Source organism: Cibotium barometz, chromosome 31 (genome assembly GCF_041138505.1).
Source record: "Cibotium barometz isolate CiBa-2024 chromosome 31, ASM4113850v1, whole genome shotgun sequence".
Taxonomy (NCBI): domain Eukaryota; kingdom Viridiplantae; phylum Streptophyta; class Polypodiopsida; order Cyatheales; family Cibotiaceae; genus Cibotium; species Cibotium barometz.
The window spans coordinates 4,350,001-4,357,500 of NC_141076.1; the positions used below are offsets into that span (position 1 = coordinate 4,350,001).

A 7,500-nucleotide genomic window follows, 5' to 3' on the forward strand; every position below is an offset into this window, starting at 1 on the left:
CATGGTGAGTTGTGCTCACTCTCAAATAAATGCATCTTACATGTAATGTCTACAAGAAAGGGATCTAGGAATTGAGAAGATTGGCTATGCTCATTAACTAGACTCATAAAGGGAGTACCACCATAGATCCACTCTCATAGGGAGTAGCACGTAGACATGGGAAGTCTATCATGGCACAGCCATGAAAGCTTGGGCCATAAGCTCCAGAAGATGAAGTGTATATTCATCCAAAGGTATGTAAAGTATGGTAAGTTGCATAGGCCATGTGCCTTTTATAGTCCCAAGGCCACATGTGCCACATGTAGAAAAATGTCATAATCCCCATATGTCTAGGCGGCCCATGCCCTAAATGCATGTGCATACTAAAATTCCTAAATTACAAATCATCTTCTTATATAATGATTTCATCCTCAAAATCAAAGGGTGGTCATTCATAAACAAACATATACAAGAGGCTATATACAAAAGCCAAAAAGTCAACCCACAGTGACATATCAATGCCAAAGGCAAATAGATTATCAAAATGCCGAAATGTGAGTCACACCAAAATCACATGAACATCGAATCAAATGGAAAGGATGGTGGAATGCTATTGAAGAGGAAGTCAAACAAACAAACACTAGATGGTTGGAAGGGAATTCCAAGCCATGTAAACTCTAAGACAATGGCTCCAAGTAAACATGGATCAAATGTGAAGTGTAAGTAACCATCATCAATGATGAGGCTAACTAAATATTCTCTCATGGATCCCTGAAACCGATGTAGTAATACTCCTAGGTCGAAGGGAAAATTCACAGGCCCGTCTACTTGACCATAGTGTGAATCCCACATCCAAGGTATCCACTAAATGAAGCCATAACTTATGGCCGAAATGCCGAATGGTCCTAACACAAATGAATCACCATGGCCAAAACCAATATGTGTTGCATGTGAAATGCCACATAATCAAATACCATACACCCTAAGTGGCATAGAATACATCCAAAGAGAAATGTCTTGGTTCCAAAGATCATAGGATCATGTCGACAATCATGGAAGCCAAATAAACATAACTCGAGGTCAGTATCATGCAAGATCAAATGTTAATCAATGTCCTCGTCCCATGATGTAACACCTCTGGAATAATCCAAGGCATGATCCACTGCATCAATATATATATATATATAGACATGATCAACATATCCTCATATATGCAAGACCATCTAGATGTGTATGATGGTCCAAAGTAGAAACGTGATCATTAAGATCATCATAATCATCATTGAATATCAATAATAAATTTGCACATGAGAGATAAGTGGTATCATCCCCACCAAGTAACTATCCATGGCATCCTCAAGGTCTCAAAGGTCATCCCCATAGACATGGTCTATCTCCATCGAGGGTGCCTCTATATGACCTTATCCCATGATAAATCAATCGCCATCAACACTGAATCTAAGAAGACTATCTCAAATACAAATCTCTCAAGATCAACATCATATGATCAAATAAGAAATTATTATGATCCATGTGTATAATCTAGCCTCTCTTATGAGCCCTCACCTCAACAAAGGCATCACTACCCTAATGTACTACGCCTGATTGCTAAAATACATGAACTATATCCACACAAACATTGTTAGGTAATCTATGAGAACAAGAAGTAGTGGTTAAATCAAGAATGCACTCACATGTGTAAGCCCCAGAAGAAAAGCTTAACATATGCAACACAAGAAGATCAAGGTTATGCTCAATCTTGTTAACCCACATGTGAAGTATCACCATAGATCCACTCATAAAGGGAGTACCACCATAGATCCACTCATCATAGGGAGTAGCACGTAGACATGGGAAGTCTATCATGACACAGCCATGAAAGCTTGGGCCATAAGCTCTAGAAGATGAACTGTATATTCATCCAAAGGTATGTAAAGTATGGTAAGTTTCATAGGCCATGTGCCTTTTATAGTCCCAAGGCCACATGTGCCACATGTAGAAAAATGTCATAATCCCCATATGTCTAGGCCCATGCCCTAAGTGCATGTGCATACTAAAATTCCTAAATTACAAATCATCTTCTTATATAATGATTTCATCCTCAAAATCAAAGGGTAGTCATTCAGAAACAAACATATACAAGAGCTATATACAAAAGCCAAAAAGTCAACCCTAGCAACATATCAATGCCAAAGGTAAATAGATTATCAAAATGCCGAAATGTGAGTCACATTAAAATCACATAAACATCGAATCAAATGGAAAGGATGGTGGAATGCTATTGAAGAGGAAGTCAAACAAACAAACACTAGATGGAAGCGAATTTCAAGCCATGTAAACTCTAAGACAATGGCTCCAAGTAAACATAGAGCAATGTGAAGTGTAAGGAACCATCATCAATGATGAGGCTAACTAAATATTCTCTTGAGTCAAATAAATAGCTGCAGTATACATCATGGATCCCTGAAACCAATGTAGTAATACTCCTGGGTTGAAGGGAAAATTCACAGGCCTGTCTACTTAACCATAGTGTGAATCTGACATCCAAGGTATCCACTAAATGAAGCCATAACTTCTTATGGGGCTGAAATGCTGAACGGTCCTAACACAAATGAATCACCATGTAGGCCGCCAAAACCAATATGTGTTGCATGTGTATTCAAATGGAATGCCACATAATCAAATACCATACACCCCAAGAGGCATAGAATACATCCAAAGAGAAATGTCTCGGTTCCAAAGATCATAGGATCATGTCAACAATCATGGAAGCCAAATAAACATAACTCAAGGTCAGTATCATGCAAGAACAAATGTTAATCAATGTCGTCGTCCCATGTAACACCTCTGGAATAATCCAAGGCATGATCCACTGCATCAATATATATATATATATATATATATAGACATGATCAACATATCCTCATATATGCAAGACCATCTAGATGTGTATGATGGTCCAAAGTAGAAACGTGATCATTAAGATCATCATAATGATCACTGAATATCAATAATAAATCCACACATGAGAGATAAGTGGTATCATCCCCACCGAGTAATTATCCATGGCATCCTCAAGGTCTCGAAGGTCATCCCCATAGACATGGTCTATCTCCATCAAGGGTGCCTCTATATGACCTTATCCCATGATAGATCAATCGCCATCAACACTGAATCTAAGAAGACTATCTCAAATACAAATCTTTCAAGATCAACATCATATGATCAAATAAGAAATTATTATGATCCATGTATATAATCTAGCCTCTCCTATGAGGCCTCACCTCAACAAAGGCATCACTACCCTAATGTACTATGCATGATTGCTGAAATACATGAACTATATCCACACAAACATTGTTAGGTAATCTATGAGAACTAGAAGTAGTGGTTAAATCAGGAATGCACTCACATGTGTAAGCCCCAGAAGAAAAGCTTAACATATGCAACACAAGAAGATCAGGGTTATGCTCAATCTTGTTAACCCACATGTGAAGTATCACTAACCTTGTGTGTAACAATGGATGTATCACTAATCAAGTGATCTCAATCCTCTATTTGATCCTCATGAGATCATCGAATGCATCCAAAATATTCCTACGAAGGTGGGTGGGCATAAGCGTATCATCACCCACAATGCTCGATGCCATCCTTGCCCTGGAGATCATGCCCACATGATCTAACTCACACATGTCACTATCACATAGATCATCATTATGTGTATCATGTGCATATGTGTCAATGTCATCACCATGTGTATGTGTGGTAATATCACCATGTGCATGATCATCTGAATCAGTTTCGGGGTAGTCTACATCCTCATGAACATAATCATGATGGCTGAAGAGTGTAGGACAATCATGCAAGTCACCCAAAAGAAGAATCATCTCATGCAAACAATGCAGAAAAATCCGTGTCAAGGTAGCCAAGAAATGAATCAATAAAGCCACTATGCGTAGACCATCTAGGGCATACATCCCTCTCATCGAACAAGTGCCTCAAGTGGCTAAGCATCCAACTCTTAAGCTCGAACATCTAACCATGGCATGAGTATGCCACCTCGTCATAGCATAAAGTTGGTGAATGAGCATCTAGACGTCTAAGCCTCAAAGTACCAAAGGTAAGTGTGAAGTCAACAAAAGATATGTGATCCATGACATGAAATGCCAACTTGCGATAATGAGCATAGAGCCATAATGACAAAGCATGAGAAAATCTCCTACAATCGAGATATGAGATGGTAATAGATTAGTACTTTTACATAATTTTTAGATTTTCTATTGACTTAGCTTTGAGTGGATTAGAAATGGAACTAATGATAATCATTTTTTAATATATGCAAATCACAAATTCCAAAACCCTAATTTCTACATAGATTTGAGAGAATCTTGATTTTTTTATTTTTGAATTAAGATTTTCAACAATTTTATGAGTACTTTTCTTGGACTTTTCTTCCTAAATCTCCTTGATTAATACTTCTTTTCATCAAATCTAGTCATAAACCTTAGTTTCCTTCTATATTTGCCTAGTTTCTAGGGAATCTTGGCAATTTTGGAGGATATTGAAGATTAGTGTGCAGATTTTGGTGCAGCTCTTACCAAGAATTGGTGCAGATTGAAGATTTTATGCAGATTTCAGTGCAGTTAATAATTCTGAAGTAGATTTGAGTAGTTTAATACACAGATTGCAATCCTATTAAGGAGTTTTATGCATATTGCTATGCAGTTTGTAATTTAATTGCATATTTATATAAATCTTCCTCTGCATAGTCAAATTTCAAGAATCTTGATGTAAAATTATAAAGTATACAAGATTAAGTATAAAAATCAATAGATCTTGGTACAAACTTGAGCAGTGAGTGATTCTTGATTGAAACTTTCTTAATCTTGATTATTTCTTGCAAGAATTATGTTTCTTTAAGAGATAATTATTAAAACTTAAAGAAATCGAGAAATCTTATATAGTGTAACACAAGATATGCAATATTGTGGTGTTCTTGCTTAACTTGAAGCAAGTAAGTAAGATTAGTACATCTTAATGCAAGATTATGACAATAGTTGATAATGTGATTTGATCTAAGAGAGTTGGACAGTTTATTGATTAAGAAAAGGATAAATATTGCAAAACTTTGATGACAAGTTGCTAGAAGATTGAACGGACAACAAATACAAATAGTTTAACTAAGCTTTTAGTAGCCATTTCAGTATGAGCCTTGTTGGGAATTGAACCCAATCCACTAGTGTAATCTAGTGTGCTCCATACACCACAGGGTCTCTTAATCTACATACAAGGCTTCAAGAGTGTGCTCCATACACCACAGTGTCTCTTAATCTACATACAAGGCTTCAAGAGTGGAAATGTCTCTTACAAATTGAATTATCCTTCGGAAGCATCACTGAGCTTTGTAAAAGCTCTTAGTAAATCACACAAGGTAAGTGTGCAGAATTCAAGTCTTGGTGCTGCGATTAAGATTCATTGAAGACTTGTGCAAACTTGCAACATTGGAAACTATTTCTTGACAAAGATGTGCAATTAACAGTGACCAATACTGATGTTTAGTCCAAATCCAAGTTTTGATCTTTGAACAGTGCCAGCCATCCTTGAGCTTTAAAGCTCTAGGCTTCATGGGCACACAGAGGAATCCAAGTTCTCAGGATCATTTTTTAAATTTCTTTTCTATGGCCTTGGGACCAAAGAACAATGCCATATCCTGATAATCTAGGCTCTAGTGATTGTTTAACAGCATGAAACCAAGCATTAGAAGTATACACAGTAGAGGACACTGCTAAACCAGGTGTTACTCAAAGCTTTGGTTTCAGATGTGGCATCATATTCCCTAGTACCATAAAAAGGGTATTATCCAAAGCATTGGCTAGTGCTCTCAGTAGGGTACAAGAATGTCATTGGTGCCCGACGTGCCTCTCCTGGCACATCTTGTCCTCCATTGAGCATAAAGAAGAGAATAAAAGAAATGATTAGAATGTGAAGTGCATCAAGGATTACCGCAGAAAAGTAGAGGGAGAACTAACCAACATCTTCCAATGACGTTCTGATTGTTGTTGATGAAGCATCTGCTCCCATCATCAAGCCCTAGTGAGTTTGTCGTATTCTACCATAAGATGAAAGGAGATTACTACAGACACCTTGCAGAGTTCAAGACCAGAGATGAAAGGAAGATAGCTGAAGACCAATTTTTGGCATCGTATCAAGTTGCATCCAGTACGCCGGCAACAGACTTGTCTCTAACACATCCAATTAGACTTGGCTTAGCATTAAACTTTTTGGTCTTTCACTATACGAGATCTTTAACTCACCAGAGCAGGCATGCCATCTTACAAAAAGCAAGCTTTTGAGATGAAGCTATTTCCTAACTTGACACTCTCAGTGAGGATTCTTACAAAGATAGCACTTTGATTACTTCTATTGAAGTGAAGTTGCACATCGTGTATTAATCAGACTACAACCAGTACGGCCGCGTTAATAGACTTGTTGTCGACAACACATCCAATTAGACTTGGCTTAGCACTAAACTAAACTTGTTGGTCTTTTACTATGAGATCGTGAACTCACCAAAGTAGGCATACCGTCTTGCAACATAAGATTTTGATGAAGCTGTGGCCTACTACCTAACTCGACACTCTCAGTGAGGATCGCAGTCAAAGTCTTTGGCATTACTTCATTGGTAGTGTACCTGCTAACCACACAGGAAGCGGTTTCAAATCACATGGTTTTGTGCCATTGCCTCATCTTCAAGAGCCGCCGCACTTCCTTAGATGTTTGCGGCGGCGGCGGCGGGCTGGTGGCTGGCCACGCTTGTATTTTGCGACACCCGTTGGTCGAAACCCTTGGGAAAATATATTATGCCATCATGTCACAAAAAGGAGAACATCAGTGTTTTACCCTAGTGAGATTATTTTGCTTTATTTTACAAAAAGGGTTTTTTTTTAAAAAAAAGAGGAGACCATGACTGTTTTGTCTCTTTGAGTACGTTGATGCATTAGTTTGAAAGGAAGAACTAGCATAATGAGTGGATGGCTGCTGTACGGACATATGTGGATATACACACATCTCTAATTATATTTATAATTATCCGTATTTATATTTATAAAATTTCATAAAATATGGATAGAAATATATATATTTCTGAATCTAACAGCGTATAGATATACATATGTTTACCTATATACTTTTGTGTGTGTGTGTGTGTGTGTGTGTGTGTGTGTGTGTGTGTGTGTGTTTTTATAAATTTTATATATAGGTTTAAGAGATAGAGAGATTTATAGATTTAAATATCAATTTATAAATTTGAATCTTCACATATGTCAACAGCCCCTTTTCTATCTCTTTTTGTATGATTTGGGAAAAACAATCTATACAAGATTAACCACAACCCCACCTCCCTCCACGTGGGCAAAGGAGGTGGGGCTAATTCAAAATAACCACTCCTCCTGCAAGCATGAGGAGGAGCCAAATCTCACATCTTCTAATGCAATTTTGAATTTGAATTTAAGAAGATCTCAT

General features: G+C 37.5%; 1 pseudogene; it reads left to right on the forward strand.

The window, feature by feature from the left end:
• Window positions 1-5,723: 5,723 nt before the first annotated feature.
• LOC147620418 (14-3-3-like protein C pseudogene) lies at window positions 5,724-6,431 on the forward strand (annotated as a pseudogene).
• Window positions 6,432-7,500: the final 1,069 nt, after the last annotated feature.